The sequence below is a fragment of the Camelus ferus genome, chromosome 7, assembly GCF_009834535.1.
Source record: "Camelus ferus isolate YT-003-E chromosome 7, BCGSAC_Cfer_1.0, whole genome shotgun sequence".
NCBI lineage: Eukaryota > Metazoa > Chordata > Mammalia > Artiodactyla > Camelidae > Camelus > Camelus ferus.
In genome coordinates, this window is record NC_045702.1 from 6,150,293 (window position 1) to 6,167,599 (window position 17,307).

Below are 17,307 nucleotides of genomic sequence, written 5' to 3' on the forward strand. Positions count from 1 at the left end.
AGGGTCAAGAACCCATCTCCTTCTTTCGGGTATTCTAGCCTCCACGGCTTTCATTCCAGAGGTCTCCAATACGACACCTCCCACTTTAGCATCATGTCTGTCTCCTACCCAGTAGGAAGGGGAATAGGAAAGACAAGCTTCTCCCTTTCAGAGGACCCATCACTTTCACCTACATTTCATTGACCAAACCGATGCCTTTTGCCTCCCTTAACTCCAGAGAGGCTGAGAAATGTAGTTTTTCTTCTGTGAAGCCACGTGCCCAGCTAACAACCAAGGAGGATGGAACAGAGACTGGGGGAAACACTCAACTTCTGCTTCACCATGCCTCTTGATAGCTGCAGTGGGGTGGAATTTGTGAGCATTGCTAGAGCCAAGAAGATGGAAACCTTAGCACTGAAAGTGTTGCAGAAAAACGTGTTACAGCTCAGTGTTATAGCTCAGTTGTGACAGCAACCTTAGATTCGGGCAAGAAAACAAGCAATACTCAGAGAGTTGGAGAACTCAGGTTTATTATGCCAGCAGGCCCAGAGGAGTTAACACTCCAAGCTCTGGATCCGTCTGTAGGTTTACACAGGCTTTTATAGGCTGCCAGTTTACACTTTGCAGCATCATATGCAAATAAGGTATAATAAAAGTTGACTAATTATGAACAAGCTTTGTAGAAATAGACCAATCAGGAGGGAGAGAAATAACCAATCAGGAGTGAAGGAAATGGACCAATCAGGAGTGAGAGAAATAACTAATCAGGAGTGAGCTCCATGCAAATGAAGTACTACAAATGGACCAATCAGAAGTTAGGGGAATGGACCAATCATGAGTGAAGGAAATAACTAATCAGGAGTGAGCTCAGGAACCAATAGAATTTTAGGGGTAAGTTCCACTTTCCTACAAGTAAGCCCTTTCAGAGGCAAAAAGTGAGATAGAGCCTCTGGGCCAGGGAACCGGATGGTGCTGGCAGGAGAGTAGTGGCCCTGCCTGCGAGTCCTGCCGGTCTTTTTTATGTGGCTTCCCACCTCAGAAGGATCGCTTATGTGATGTGGACACTTCTGAGGACGAAAGCAGAGGGAAGCAAGGAAATATGATTGTTAGCCTGGCTCTGAAATCTTCCATGGAGTTTGCGGAGTCCCCAGCATGGGTTCATATGTCAATGAGGATGAGGAGAGGGTGGATTCAGGAGATAGAGGTGGCTCTGAAGGAGAAGTGATGAGCTGGGACCTAGAAGGGGTGATGTGGGGAATAAAGGATCAGAAGAGGGAGAAAGTGGCCTCCCTGGTTGGGAGATTGAAGAGGGACATCTTCAGGGAAACACTGGCACCAAATTGAAAAAGAGGGGGTTAGAGGGAAAGGTTAAGGAGGAAGGAACTGCCCCCCATTGAATGAGGTGCCCCAAACTGGCTGCAGGGCTAGGAGGAGCGGGTTGCAGGACCCAAAGCAGCAATGAGGAGGCGAGATGGAAGCTGTCGTCAGCAAGATCATCTCCAATATCAGGAGGTGTCCAGGAAGGACAGGGACAGAAAAGGGACCTGCAACGGGGTTCTAAGCCAAAAGTCCAAGTATTGATGAAATTGGAATAGCAAACGCCACCTCCCTCAGGACAAAAGTCCTAATTGAAAAATTCGAGTCCCTTGTTAACAAAATGAATTAGCTTTACTGAAAGGGAAACTGAAGTGTGTCCCTAAAGATGAAAGTTTTGTTTTTACGGGCACTTATGTCATAGGCTGATCAGAGAACTCAGAGGAGACAGAATATTTACAACCCAGGGAGTTAGATGAAGAGCTGCTTGCCGACTTATCAGGTTAAAGTCTCAAGGAAGATTAGACTTGACTGTGCACTGTCTTAAATGACTGTTTCTCTTTTTTGTGTTTTCCTGCCAGTCAGTGTAAGTGACTAAGACTTTCTTGCTGTCAAATACTTTTATTACAAGAACCTGTTTTCAGCCCATATAAAATATAGACTTCTGTTGTTTATATAAACCTGAAGCATCATGAAATGTGTTTTAGATGGTTGTGAGGAAGGTCATAAAAGAGATTTAGTGTCAGGGAAAGTAAAAGTCATGAACTGTACTTCTGAATTACGTGCTGTATCCCTGAACCCACAGTGAATTCTGAGAGCGTCTACCCAAATGTTCAGCTGTTTGTTCTCCAGACCATAGACAGCCATCACATTCTTTGGTTTTGAGATAGCTGATATAATTTACTAGTCCCTTCTACAGAAGTTGACTTTGAAAACTTGAATAAGACATAAAATTGCCTTTAATAATTATGCAGCCAAAACTTTCACTTTCACATGTGGATATTTTATCCTCTGCAACCTGGGTCTGAGAAGGCTTCCTGGAAGCTCTTTAAAAGCTGGTTCTCTTAGCTGCAGACTAGGAGCTCTGGGCAGTGCTCGCCATACCTGGGCTCCACCCCAAATATGCTGATTTAATCTCTCCAGGGTGGGGCCTGAGAAATGGCATGTTTATAGACTCTTCAGGCGATTCTAAAATTTATAGAGTTAAGAACAACCAACTACCATAGTAAAGCTTCACCATTTGCTGGTTCCACAAAAACAAACAAACAAAAAAAAACCCACTTGACATTAATGTCTAATAAGAAAGAAGAGGTTGAAACACAGCACCAATTGAAAAGGTCAAAGACTCAATAGGGGGCACGTGGACTTGAACCAGGGACCTCTTGATCTGCAGTCAAATGCTCTGCCGCTGAGCTATACCCCCTTCTGCTATAGTCTGATTTAATTAATGATTTTCATCTGTCCAACCACACCCAGACTAGCTGTAAACCTACGAGTTGCCACTTCAGGATGGACCTGTCTTGGGAACCGCCAAGCCTGCTGCAGTGGAAGCTCATCAACCTGCCACATAAAAAGCAACCAGCTCTCTCCCCAAAAGCCCTGCAGCCTGTGCCCTCCCCCACCCCCAGCCTACAGCCCCAGGGTGAGGGCAGCAGCCTGGAAGAGCATTGACATTCGCTATAGAATGGCCTTCAGGGACTGATGCCTGTGCCCATTATGATGGGCACCTAAAATACAGAAACTCAACATGATTGAGGTGTCTCTCCAAACCCACTTACTGAAGGCCTGACCCTCAGGGGCCAACATTTGATTCAGAGTATTTTCTGCTCAACTACAGTCTAGGATGCAGTATGACCATCCCAACCTCTGCTTCTTCAGTTAATCTATATGGAGAATCATGGAGAAGGAGCCACTCCTAGAGACAGTCAGAAGTAGGTGGCTGAGTAGATGTGGGAGTCCCCCAGAGCATCAGTAGACCCAAGCTAACATAATTCAAGGACCAAGAAATGCTGCTGGAAAAGAACCACATTTGACCCAGAGGCTTTCTGATCCGTGGGCAAAGCCCCAACCCAGCTGGCAGATAAACTTACTTTGACTGGAACCTTCCATCTCCACAGCCATGCCAAGGCCCTGCTTCTGTTCTTGTCACAGGAGCTGGAAAACTTTCTCTTTTACAAACGGTCTCTCCCACCTATTGGAATTTCTCCACCTTACCCACCAGCTTCTCCTTCGCGGTCTTGGCAGCCCAGCAGCTCCTCCCCTTCGATCCTGGCCAAGCAGCCAGGAAACACTCATTTCTACAACCACGACACTAAAGTCCTCTGACTTTCTCTCATCAGCTGTAGGGCGGACTGCGTGGTCAAATGGAAAGGATGGATGAACCAAAGGATTCCCAGGGGCCAGGGACTAGGCAGCAGCAGGAGCCTGGAAGGTGAGGATTGAAGTAACAGAAGACCTGGGACACCTCTGGGTGATGGTGGCCGAGAGTGTCCCTAGTACAAGGCTGAGGGGGCAGCTCCAGGGACAAAGCCTTAGGCCCCACACATGACGGGGAATCAGAAAAGAGACAAGCTTGCTTCAAGATACCACGTAGGATGAGCTGAGCTCTTAAGGAGGGAACAAGTAGAAGACAGAAAAAAGAAAAGCAACCCTGAGAACCGGCAGCCTCTGCCCGACGAACTTGGGTTTGGGCCCTGAATTTGCACCATTCATCTGGCCTGAGAGATCATAGGCAATTATTTTAAGTTGGACTCAGGTGTGTTGCACCCCAGGCTCCTAGTCAGCCAGAAATCCTCCCTGAAGGAATGTATCAGGAAACAAGCCTCAGAGGATTCTCATGCAAAAGGTTTCAACAAACTTAAGTCTGGGAGAAGCAGTGTAGGCTGGAGGCCAGCAGCACAGACTCTGAAGTCAGACAGCCTGGACCCAAGTCCTGGCTCGGCTATAAAGCCCTTGGGCAGACATCTTCCCTCTCTATGCCACAGCTGCATAATCTGCAAAGTGAGAGTGATGGTAGTATATACTTGATGGATTGTTGTGTAGATTAAATGAGTTAATTCATGTAAAGTACTTGAAATAGGACTGGCACAGAGTTAGCTCTATGTAGCTGTTTGCTGAACAAGTTTTAAAAACACACAAGGAAACTAGCTAACATTTATGAAAGTCAACAGAAATAAGAAACATCGGAACTTGACCTGCAAAGACTCCACATGTGAAATTATTTGAATAAATCAAAGAATATCTTAAAAGAGAGAAATGAAAACTGGATTGAGGAGACTATCAAAGATAATCAAATATATTTGAAAAACTATAAAACTTATCAAATAAGAGTCTAAAAATAGGAAGTGTAATTAATACCATTTCCTTTTATTTACTTTTTATTGAAGTACAACTTACATAAGTACACAAATCTTAAACGTACAGCTTGGTGGATTCTTACATGTGCACACACCGAGGTGACCACCACCTAAATCAAGATACAGAAAATTTCTGGCACCTCAGAGGGTTCCCAGTTACCCTCTCTCCCCCAGAGATAACCACCATTCTATCATCACAGGTTAGTTTTGCCTATTCTTGAATTGCATATACTTGGAATCATACAGGAGTTATTCCTTTGAGTCTGGCTTCCTTCCCCCAACCTCATGCTTATAAGATTCATCTGCACTTACCCACTTTAGCAGTAATTTGTTCTTTTTTATTCCTGTTTACCATCCCATTGTATGACTATACCAGGATTTCTTTATCCATCCTACTGCTGATGGACGTATGAGTTGTTTCCAATTTGGACCCATTAAGAGATATGCTGTTATGAACATTCTTGTAGGTACATGTAGACTCTCTGAGGTCTATAACTAGGAATATGTTTGCTGAATAAGACAGTGTTCTATTTCACCTTTAATTGATAATGCCAGACAGTTTTCTAAAGTAGTTGTACCAAATGGCATTAACGCCAGTGGGAGATGAGTTACTGTCCATCCTCATACTCATCAACATTTACACCATCAGTCTTTTTCATTTTAACTGACCTGTTGAGAATGTAGTGGTATCTCATTGTGGTTTAATTTGCACCTCCCTGAAGACTAAGTTCATATTTCATCTTTTCCTTTGCTTATTGGTACTGGGATGTCCACTTTTGTGAGGTGCCTGCTCAGATCTCTTGTTCATTTTTCTATTGACTTGTCTGTATTCTTCTTAACTATTTTATGCAAGTTCTTTATATATTTTGGGTAAGTTGGCATGCTAGCACCTATATCAGCTAAAATCTTGTATTTTTCCATTGAACCAGCTTTGTTCTGCTAAACTAAAGTGGAGTCTCAAAGAGGGAAAACCAGGACCATCTAGCAGACAAAGGATTCCTCTCTATTTGTGTAAGTTGTATTTTTCCAGAAATTTTTCCTTGTAATGTAAATATTATATTTTCTTTGCACAAAGTCATTCGTAATATGATCCTATGATCTTCTTAATGTCTGGGAAATCATAATAATGTATCCTTTTAAGTCCTTTATATTGGTTATTACTGTTTTCTCTTTTTACTTTGTCAGTCTTGTCTGGGTTATTATTTTTATTATGTTTCAAAGAACAATATTTGCTTCATCAGCCCTATCTCTTGCATATTTGTTTTCTACTTCATCAATTTATGCATTCATCAATTAATCTTTATTACTTTATTTTTCCTTAGGTTTATTTTACTGTTCCTTTTACACCTCTTTAAGATAGATGCTTAGTTAGTGGATTTTCACCTTTTCTTTTCATAATACTGTAGATACATTAAAGCTATAAATTGCCCTCTAAGCACTGCTATGGTTGCAACTGGCAGCTTTCAATAGCTAGTATTTTCATCATCATTTAGTTCAAAATATTTTCTAATTCCTAATTCAACTGTAGTTTCTTCTTTGACCCATGGGTTATTTAGAATTATAATTTTAAATTTTCAAATGTATGGGGATTTTCTAGTTATTTGTTGTTATTGATTTTTAACTTATTTTTATTTTGGTCAGAATATATACTATTTGGAATTTGTTAAGATTTGCTTTATGCTCAGGATATAATCAATTTTTGTCAATGTTCCATGTGTGCTTAAAAAAAAGCATGTTCTGCATTGTTGAATGTAAAGTTCTTTATTAGGTCAAATTTGTTAATCATGTTCTTCAAATCTATATCCTTCTGATAGTATATCTGCTTGTTCTGTCAACTCACAAGAGGGTTTTTAAGATCTCTCACGTGAATGGATGTTTGGCCATTTCTCCTTTTTATCTGTTAATTTCTGCTTAATATGTCTTGAAGCTTTGTTATTAGGTGCATCAAATTTAGAATTGCTATACCTTCCTGGTGGATTGAACTTTTTATCACTACAGAATGACTTTCTTTATCCCTGGTAATGCTTTTGCCTCAAAAAGTATTTAGTCTGGTATTAATAGAGCTGCACCATACGTAGTTGTCATAGGTGTATCCTTTTGTGTTCTTTTATTTTTAATATGTCTGTATCCTTCTGTTTTATATTTATCTCCTGTGAACAACATATAGTTGGTTTTCTAAAATGCAGTGACATTCTTTGTCTTTTTACTGTGGTTGTGGCATTACATATATAATAGAAACTCTAAATTGAATTTTATTGATATTCAGAAAGGAGAAGTCACACCATATGGCTTCTTAGCCACAGGCAGAGAAGACTGTGTGAGTTCAGGGAAGTTCCAAAAACTCTCAGAGCCTTAGTTCCTCATCTGTAAATTGGGGGAAATATCAGTTGATATGAGGATTAAATAATATCCTTAGGGCAGTTTCTGATCTATAGTAACCACTCATATATGACTAGCTGTTATTACTACGGTTCTGGATAATTCTCACCTTCCCAATCTGGTCAGGCTCCTACCTTTCATTGCTTTACTGGCCTCTTGCTTAGCACAATAAGCATTTGAGGAATTTAATTGAGGGGCGGATAGGTCTCTGGGGTCTTGTTCTCGATCACAGAGAGAGACATGGGGGAGTGGAGACTGCAGGGCTGCAGACAGAGGGCTCCCCGTGGACTTATGTGGCCATGGGACAAAGGGGACGTGCCACAGGAAGAGACCATCCTCAGTGGGCAGCCTGCCTGCTGCCTACAGGCCAAGCCTTCTGCCTGCCAGGGTTGTGGCTTCAACACTGCAGAGGTACCAGTTATGTGTTCATCTGTTGGGTGACAGGGTGTGTAATAGCTTAGAGCTAGTCACGAGTCTGCAGACTAAGAGACTCTGGTTCATAACTCCATGCCCACTACTTACTCTTAATTTTACTCATTAAACTGTAGTTAAATGTCTGGGTCCCTCTCCCCAAGTAAACGGGTAAAAGTGATGGAGATCAGGAACCTTGTGGACGGAGGCAGGGTTCCCGTTCCGAGGCCTCATCTGACTCAGCGGCACACAGCCTCTTCAGCTCCAATTCCATGGCTCTCCCCAGGGAGGCAGGGGCTCTGTTTGAGACGCCAGCCTTTATTCCAGCGCCCTCAGAGACTCAGAAGGCCTGCAGGAGCCCCTGAGTTCCTTGGACTGGAAATGGGAGAAAGAGCAGCAAAAAGAGGAAAAGCCAAACCCAGGGGGTCCTGGAGGTTCGCTGTAGTTGACTGGGTGGTGTGGGAGGTGCAGAGGAGGGAGTGTGGCCTGGGACCTGTCACTGCGTGAGGCAGTGACCTTGAGCAGCGCACATGGGGCCCCACGGCCAACCTCCTCTGGTCTCTCCTCAAACATGCCCAGGCCCTCAAGGTCCTAAGTGAGTGTGAAGTGTTCTGCCTCCCAGACACACCGGGCACCTCCACCCTGAGCCTCTGCAGAAGTGGTTCCTGCTGAGAAATGCCGAACATCCCGGGCCTTGGGAATCCGGAATCACACCGAGGAGGCGTTCTTCTTGCTTCCTTCCTCTTCATCAGGCGCAGGAAGATTTTGCTTTCCCCATTAAAACTACTGGGCCTCCCTGTTCAAGGGGAATAGGCGAAGTCAGGCAAACCCACCCTGCCCCCCTCCACGATCCTGTTCTCTTAATGTTTAAAGGAAGTCACAGAGGGTGAAATTCATTCACTAGCCTTCGCCTCCTCAGACAGATAGGGGCTGTTTCATTCAAATCGTGTGAACTTAACATAGACTCAGGGTTCTTGTTACATAAATTGAGCTTTGTGGGAACAGTTCTTTAGCGACTGAAAAAATCAAGTCGTGTAAGAAGCCCTGTGAATGCCTTTCCTAGTTGGGAATCAGCTTATACCTGATCACAGCATCTCTGCCTCTGGGAACAGAGGGACAGGTCCTCCACCCTGGTGGTCTGGCTCCTGACCTTCTCCAGAGGACATTGGTCCTGGTGTTTCACGTCCACTGGAAGAATAACTCAATATCCACCGAGACCGAAATCATTGCCTTCAGCAGACATTCTCCAAAATCAGATAGTTTAACAATGAAAGGAGTCACACAGCCCCCGTCTGTTCATTGACTGAGGGGAGATTTTGCAGCTGGTAATAACAACTGACAGTTGGGTACTAGGTATTGTTCTAAGTGCTTTCTGGTGTCACCAGAAAACCTATGAGGCAGTACTATTATTATCCACCATCTTACAAATGCAGGCACAGAGGCACAAGAGAGGTTGAGTGACTTATCCAAGGTGGCAGTCTCCAACTCACCCCAGCGAGCATGTGGCAGGCTCTGACCCTTGGAATCAAAACCAGATGTCCCACAGGAACTTTCGAGGGGTTCCTTTTGCTGTCAGATGTGTGCAAGGAATGACTTACCTTTGCAGCTCCAGAGCATGGCAAAGGAAGACTGTAGAAGCCTGTAGCTCTTCTGAAACCCTCAGCCTGCTTCAAGTCTTCACCTACACGTTGTACTTGTCCTGTTAGCACAGCCTTGTGGGACCTCAGCCCCCACCCCTCAAACCTGAGGCTGCCAGTGAGGAGCCTGGGAATTCAGAAATGCACCTCGGCACTCACTGGCCAGCCCAGGACCAAGTTAAGCACCATTTCTCCTTGAGCGTGGGATGGGAGGTGGGGTGTGCAGGCAGGTGAACGGACTATCCACTGGGTAGTCTCTAGACACTACTGTGTGTGCACGGGACTAATGCAGTAGGGGATTCCAAGTCAGGGGCGCCTTCCTGCCCTTCAGTGATTACAGCGGGGTTGAGGAGGTAAGCCCCATACACACCCAGGGACATCACATGGCCACATATTATGCCACCCTGAGAGAGTGGCTCTAGGTTTGTTCCTACAAACCCCAACAAATGGGGATTTCCTAAATCTTCACTGGGGCCCATGTAAGGTGCGTGTGCCTAATTATAACTACAAAATAGCACATAATAAAGTAGGGGGCACCTGGATTTGAACCAGGGACCTCTTGATCTGCAGTCAAATGCTCTACCCCTGAGCTATACCCCCAGTGATGCTAGTGTTATTTAATTAATACCTTTCATCTGTGTGGTAACACTCAGTTCTGCAAAATCAAGTTATAGCTCTCCTCTAGGACTGACTTTTTGGAAGCTGCCAGACCTGGCTCATAGTAAGACATCTTCCTTCAGGTCTGTAGCTTTCCAGGCCTCTGTCCCTGGGTGGGGTCATCAACGGGGAGAAAAGGAGAGATGCTGCCTCTCAACCCCATATCCTGTTTCTCTTTGCCTTTTTGGTTTAGCCCGAGAGCTGGCCAAAGGTCTGCGAAACTACCCACATGCCACTACCTGGGCTCCCAGCCCTTGGTCTTCGGAGGCCTGACCCCACTGCACTGTGCCAAACTGTTTTGGTGGAAAGGAGAGGGGAGGGTGATAATTTAGGGTTACCATTTTTTGTCTGTTCCTGGGAAGTCAGCTGTCTCTACAGCTCTCTGATCTGCCCTGAAAAAGCCCAGCAGTCTGCATCAGAGTCCCTGCCTTCTCTTCGAGGATCCAACAGAGCTGGAGAAATGAGATACAGATAAAATTTTAAAAATCCAGATGCCATGAAGGGATACCCAGAGTATTAGTGCAGGAAGACATGAGAGGAAGCTCTCCACCCAGATTGCTGTTCTACAAGGGCTGACCCGTAGCTTCCAGTTTCAGGGGGTCCTAATTGTCATGGACGGAGGAAAATGGAAAGAGTAACTGCTTCCATTAATAGAAAACAGTCAGACAGGGGGCACCCGGATTTGAACCGGGGACCTCTTGATCTGCAGTCAAATGCTCTACCCCTGAGCTATACCCCCTTACCTGCTGTAGGTGTCTAATAACCACCTTTTACCTGCCTAGTCACACCCAGGACTCCTATAACATATTGAATGTTTCTACTTATTTCTAGAGAGCTGGTAAGACCTGTAGCTTATTCCTCCACAGACTCAGCCCTAAGAGGTCTTCCCTCGGGTCCCAGAGTCCCATCACCCTATCCCTTCACAGGCCTGCATCTCCCCCTCTTCCTCAGCCTGTGATGACAGCAGCAGCCCAGAGGAGCTGATGATTACTACTGGAAGGGCCTGTAGAATTCACTTGCCTGTTCTTCTCTTGTTCTTCACTACAAAACAGCAAATGGAAGAGATCCTGCCCAGCCTCTTTGGGCACACACGCAGTACCTACACCATAAGGTGCCTCTCCAGGCTGTGCATCTGTGCCTAAAACTGGGGGCAGCTGGGGAAGTTGGTGAACATCCCAATCCCTAACCTGGATCTTTTTAATTTCCCTGAAATTAGTGATAACCTCATGTTTCTTGGGCTAATATTTTATGTAAGTTAACACTGCAGCTATAATTATATTTTTGTTGGCTATTATTATTCCCTTGTTGTGGAAGGTAAAACCTGCCAGGGATTATGCAGGACTGGCTTCATATTTTTGCCTTTTTTGTTTGTGAGTGTTTGGAGAGGTTGTGTGGATTGAGAGGCTTCCCAAAATAAGAATTTCAAGTGAAATAAAGCAGGGACTAAACTCACACACTGAAATCTGATGCAGGGGTGAATTGGCTAGAAGCGCCCCCACGTGGTCATGATGTAGATTTATTGACTTGAAATAAGAGTGCCCTCAAGAGACAACTGGTCCACCATCCAGATGCTGCCACAAAGAATAACTAAGCACCAATTAGAACAGAACAGAAACCACTGCCTTTGCCAGCCTTCCTCCACTATTCAATGGTCAGCACTGAAAGACTCTCTAAAGGCAGGTCACCTGGTTTATCTTCCTGAGAAAACATGTTGCAACTCATTCACCCCATGGGTGAGCAAGTCTCTGCTGCTCAGATTGGAAGCAGACATCCCACAGTGCATTTCCAGGGTCCCTCTTCAAGGCACGTGACTGAGGTCCCTGCCTGAATACAGGGGGCAGGGAAGTAGCCCTGGGCATGGCACAGGGCCTCATGGCTGAAAGTGGCTTGCCGCCAGTCCCCGACAGTCAGCGTGCTCCCTTAACAGCCCCCTCACTACCCTGTCTTTAGTCCCTTCACTCCGTGCAGACCCTGCGGAAGCAGCTCAGGACCATGCGCCTGGAGTCCTGGGGGCCTTCTGCAATGTGGCCCTCTGCTTGGTAACGGGGGAGCATACAGGAGGCATCAAAGCTCCCTTTTCCCCCTACGGCGGTGGCTATGTGTTGTAGAGACGGGACATGTTCACAGGAAAAGGGACATCTGCAAGGCTCTACAGATAAGTGTTCATGGTGCGGGGGTGGGGACGGGGGGTGGTCAGCCCTGGGGAAGTTCACCTGGGGCTACAAGAAGCTAGAGGCTTCCTGGCAAAGATCCAAACAGTGCATCCTCTCCTCTGCCCTAGGAAGGCTCAATTCTATCGGACCCAGAGGTGAAAAGGCATTTCTTCAATTAGTAGAAAACTGAAAGCAGGTTGTTGGAAGGTGGAGATATTGAATAATATCCCCTGAACTGAGAAGGACCTTTAAGACTGAATAAGGAAGCAGGCAACTCCATAAGTACAAATACGAAGTTTATTGTGGATTCCTTACGTCCGGGTAGGATCTGGTGGGCAGCGATCCAGAAGCATCTGCAGCTGGACTCTGTGCTGCCGACAGGGGTACAGGGGATTTAAAGGGGCCAAAGCTAAAGATAGAATCTGACTACCACGGGAGAAGCACTGTTGGGAACCAGTCCCCTGTGCCCAGCCCCCCTATCTCATGACCATTATGCAGACCGTTAACCATCTGTGTCAGCAAAAGGCATTCTTGCAGTGTTCGTATCAGCTGAAGGCAAGGGTCAGAGTTGATAGGGAGCTTACCTGTCTTGGGCACATTCCTTGTGAGTGGGCTAAAACTCAGTCACTGCAGAAGGGGCGGGGGTGGGACTGCGGGCCTCAGTTGGAGCTGACAAAATGGGGTCAGTGTGGTTCAACCACACAGGCCCCTCACTTGTTATACCTGTCTGATAAGCACCCGTGTGGCCGCATCAACACCTCTGTTTATTTTCCGTCAGCCCATGAGGACAGCTCCACTGCCAGCTAAACCCTCCCCCGATGCCAGGACCCCATCCCACCCGGCAGCACCGCAGCTTCCTCCCCACCCCCAGCCAGTTCATGGCAAGGCATCTAAAGCCACTGCTGTTCTCCCAGAGGGGCGTTTAGAGCGACCCAGGACACAGTTGCTAAATGTGGCACCCGGGAAAACCATCTGGTGTCCTGTGATGTGGATGGATGAACAGGAAGACGGCCCAGCAAGTCCAGGTCTCTAGAAAGAGGGCCCAGGAAATGTGTATGTTTACATTCCCACAAGTTCCAGGGGGTTCTAACGCTTCCGTGAGCCTTGAGTCCACATATCACCTTAACCACGTGGTCTTCGCTAGAACCACATTTCTGATTCTGGGACTTTCCATTGCCCCAGCCCAGGAGGTGACCTAGACCAGCTTCCTTTCTGCCCGCATCTCCCTCACTAACTAAGAAGAGCCAACCCGAAGGGGCCACTTGGTATAAGTCCTAAAATCAAAATTATCTCAGGGGACACCTGGATTTGAACCAGGGACCTCTTGATCTAGCAGTCAAATGCTCTACCCCTGAGCTATACCCCCTTGCCTATTAGGTGTGCCTAATAAAAACCTTTTCACCTGTGTTGAAATGCCCACACTCACTGTGCTCTGAAATTTCCACTGACTCTCAGAAAGTTCTGCAGATATGGAAATCTTACCTTCCAGCAGATTAGCATCTTTTGGCACTCTTCTTCCACATAGATTCCTCCCCCCTAATTTTGACCCCCCCCCAAAACTTTCTCTACTCACAATCTTTCAGTCTCATTTTTCTTGGTACCACTTTGAAGGCCCCTGCTGGAAAAATCATTGCTAAGAGCTGGACCACCCCTGCCTTCCTTCCTCACCTCAGCAAGCTCCATCTACTTTAAACTTGCCCCCAGCACTGTCTTCCTCCTCCCCACCCTCCCCCTCTCCCCTGCTGGGTGGATGAGGGGCATAGGTGGGGCTCAGTTGCCCAGCTCATTCTCTTAGCACTTCTTTCCTCTTACCACACCTATTTCTTGGCTTTCAGCAGGGTCTTGACTAAATCCAGACAAATTATTTCAACTTTTTGCCTCAGGGGCCACAACCGCCATCCTGGGGCCTAGGAAGCAGCCTCAGCTGTCCCAAGGGCCCTTAAACCAGAAGGTCAGCACAACTGGAGCAGCAGGGACTTCCCTGAGAATCAGGACCAGAGATGCCTCCACTGGGCGAACCCCTGGCCTGAGGCACAGCACTGCGGCCCTAGGAAGCGAACCTAGACCCTGGCCAACACCACCCCAAGATCTGAAGGCCACGTAGATCCCAAAAGGTGGTGAAAGTGCCTGTTACAGCTGTGTGCAGGAGACCAGAGCTTGGAATACACAGGGGCTTGCAAAAGAAATCCAGGACAAGGGAAATAGCCTCTCACCATCCATCAATTTAATTTAGTGACATGTTTTTTACATTGTTGGAAAAGTAAAAAGATAGTCTCTCTGTATCTTTCTGCAGTGCCTAACACAGCACTAAGTGTGAAGTCGCTATGTCATAAACATTTGTTGGATGGAAGTAAAGATAGCAAAATTAGCGAAGACGTCTAAGTATGGAGTAAGTGCAAATTATCTCGGGTACCACCAGCCAAATGAACACTGCTGGTATTTTCATGTCTGTTTATCTAAACTTGAGCGTGTACATTTCCATGCATTGGGGTTCCCTTCTTTCTTGCCAGAGATGAGCCAGTTCACAGATCGTGACGCATTTTCACCTAGCACTCTTGCACGTAGGTCTCCTGGCTCCCTTGGAAATGTTCGCCTCTCTTGTTGAAAAGGAAAAAAAGCAAGGAAGGAATTAGGGAAATCCCCATATTAAAATTTCTCTTGCTTAAAAGAAAAATACTCAAAAAATATCCATCGGAGGTGTCTGTAAAACGAACGAAGACAAACACGTCCACCAGGCATCACACCCAAAGGGCAACATCATACGGCTTCTCCTGAGAACTGGAAACAAGGCACGGATGCCTGTTAGCAGTGTTTCTTTCTTTCTTTTCTTTTCTTTTTTATTTTGACTCCTTTTCTTAAGAAGAAATCTTTCACATCGAGCCTGTCCTTCAGAAGGACGCCCCTCACTCAACAGCTTTGTGCATATCATGACACTGTCTGCGTAACAGTAAACACCCTCCTGTTAGCAGTGTTTCTATTTAACATTGCACCTGGAACCAAATGGTATAACTTACAAAACCTATTTTTTGAGCAAACGAGTAAATATATTGATATTTGGGGAGACAGGGTTCTAATTGTGAGAGACAGGAGATATAAATATGGACTGGAGATGGGTAAGGAAGAACTGTGGAGCTGGCCTGGAATTGTCAGTAGCTGTGTGAATACACACGTGAATACACAAGCATACACACACACACACACACACACACATGTCCTAACTCTGCCCTCTGAAAAGGCACTAGAAACAACATCTCTGTTGCAATGAGCACTCCTAATGTCCATATCATGGTTATTAAATTAACCATCATTAAAAAGAACCAGAAACTTGAAGATTTGGCTGATTCCAGAGCTGAACAGGAAACCAAAAATGTAATTATGGAACATATTGTGCCAGAAGGTAGGAAAGTACTGAAAAACTGATGGAGACATGTCAACAGAACTCAGGGCTATTTTGAAGAGACTCACTACAAGCTGAATTTGGGACAATTTGAACATCAAAACAAATGAAGAGAAGAATGTATTATAGCTTATTAAATTAAAGAATCCATGAATCCATGTTAACAAGTTTTTTTTAATTTTAGGTAGAGAGGGGAAAGCTTTACAAAATCTTTACAAAAAAATTAGCTAATAAATGTGAAAGGAAGGATAGAAAAATAAGATCATCATTATTGGTAAAAATTGATTTAGATAAGAATCATTAATGGTTGCTAAATTGTTCAGATGAAAACTGTTAGGGAACCGGATATAGAAAAATCTGTCAACCATCACTTCAATCAATTAATCAAATTCAACCTCATCAATAGTGTGGCAAACTAACATCATTTCCTCTTGATGTAATGCACTGAGAAGGACATATCATCATCTATGTAGTCATTTTGCTAAAATATTGACCTTTAATTTAAATAATGAGGAAATAATCAGACAAATCTTTTCTCCCCAAAAGTAACCACTATCTCAGCTTTTAACGCATTTGTGCCCTATATTTGGACTTTACATACACTGTCTCCCAATGTTATTTTTGTGAGATCCAGCCACGCTGTGATATATATGTGGACTGCAGGAATATTCTGCAAAACAATAGGTTCAAACCCTTCAAAAGTGTCAATTTCATGAAAGAGAACATTAAACTAGAGAATGATTCCTGATCAAAGGGACCTTAAAACAGGGACAGTTAAATATGATACCTGAGCCTCGACTGGACCCTGCATTGGAAATAAATGAACTATCAATGACATTATTGAGACAATTGAAAAATACAGAATATGGATTGCATAATAGATGATTGGACTGTATCACTGATAAACTCCCTGAGTGTATTGTGGTTGTGCGGGAGAATGCCCTTTTCTTAGAAAGTACATGTTGAAATATTTAGGGTGCCAGGATGGCTTCAACCAACTTTCTCATGAATTGGGAAAATATATAAATATATATACAGAGGGGCAGGGCCAGAAATAGTAAATGTGGCAAAATGCTAACCGTTGTTGAGTTGGGTAAAGGGTATAAAAATTTTCATTGTACTTTTTTATAACTTTTCTATAGATTTGAGGCTTTTCAAACTGAAAACTTAGAAAAAAATTAGTTTTAGAACTTAATTTAAAAACAAAAAGAAGGAAAAAACATTACCAGTACCCAAAGACCACCCTCTGCATCCACCCAATCATAATGTCATCTCTCCAGAAGTGACCAGTATTCTAACTTCTGACACCATTTTTGGCTTATTTTGAACTTTATATGTCTTTCTCCCTTTGTTATGTTTGTGGCATCCAGCCATGCTATTGTATGTAGGAAGTTTGTTCACTTTCATTGCTGTATACTATTCTGCTATATGAATATTCATTATTTATTTAGCTAAGCTACTAGTGAAGAGCGTTTGGGTTGCTGCCAGCTTAGGGCTGTTAGGAAGAAGCAGATATAAAAATTCCTGTATGTGTCTTTGAACACATGTACACACTTCTGTTACGTATACACCCAGGAGTAGCCTTTCTGCATCATAGGTATGCAGTTATTCTGTTTTGGTAATTAATGACATAAATTTTCCAAAGTGGCAATATGTACCAATTTACTGGCCACTTGGATATTGTTTTTTGTGAAGTGCTTGCTCCAGTCCCATCTTCCTATTGGGTTGTCCTGTCTTCTTCCTCACTGACTTGTAGTCATTACTTTTATATTTGGAGGTAAGTCCTTTGTTAATTACACACCTTTCAAGTATCTTCTCTTTGACCTTTAGCTTTCTCAGTAGTGACGTTTGATGAGCCAAATGCTTAATTATATAGTCTGATTTATCAAGCTTTTCTTTTATGTTTAGTGCTTTGGGAGCTCTCTTTAGTAAATCTTTACCTTTTTCCCAGGCCATAAAGATATTCTTTTATAGTTTTATTCCAGAAACATATTGTTTTATTTTTTAAGTGCAGGGCTACAGTC

At 44.4% G+C, this 17,307-nt stretch overlaps 4 non-coding genes across 4 annotated transcripts; all 4 read right to left on the bottom strand.

Annotated features, from left to right (window-relative positions):
- Positions 1 to 2,644: 2,644 nt before the first annotated feature.
- Positions 2,645 to 2,716, bottom strand: TRNAC-GCA. Its single transcript has one exon. It is a non-coding gene; the product is annotated as a tRNA-Cys (tRNA).
- Positions 2,717 to 9,604: 6,888 nt separating this feature from the next.
- On the bottom strand, positions 9,605 to 9,676 carry TRNAC-GCA. Its single transcript has one exon. It is a non-coding gene; the product is annotated as a tRNA-Cys (tRNA).
- Positions 9,677 to 10,400: 724 nt separating this feature from the next.
- On the bottom strand, positions 10,401 to 10,472 carry TRNAC-GCA. Its single transcript has one exon. It is a non-coding gene; the product is annotated as a tRNA-Cys (tRNA).
- A 2,707-nt stretch (positions 10,473 to 13,179) lies between these two features.
- TRNAS-GCU lies at positions 13,180 to 13,252 on the bottom strand. The gene has a single exon. It is a non-coding gene; the product is annotated as a tRNA-Ser (tRNA).
- Positions 13,253 to 17,307: the final 4,055 nt, after the last annotated feature.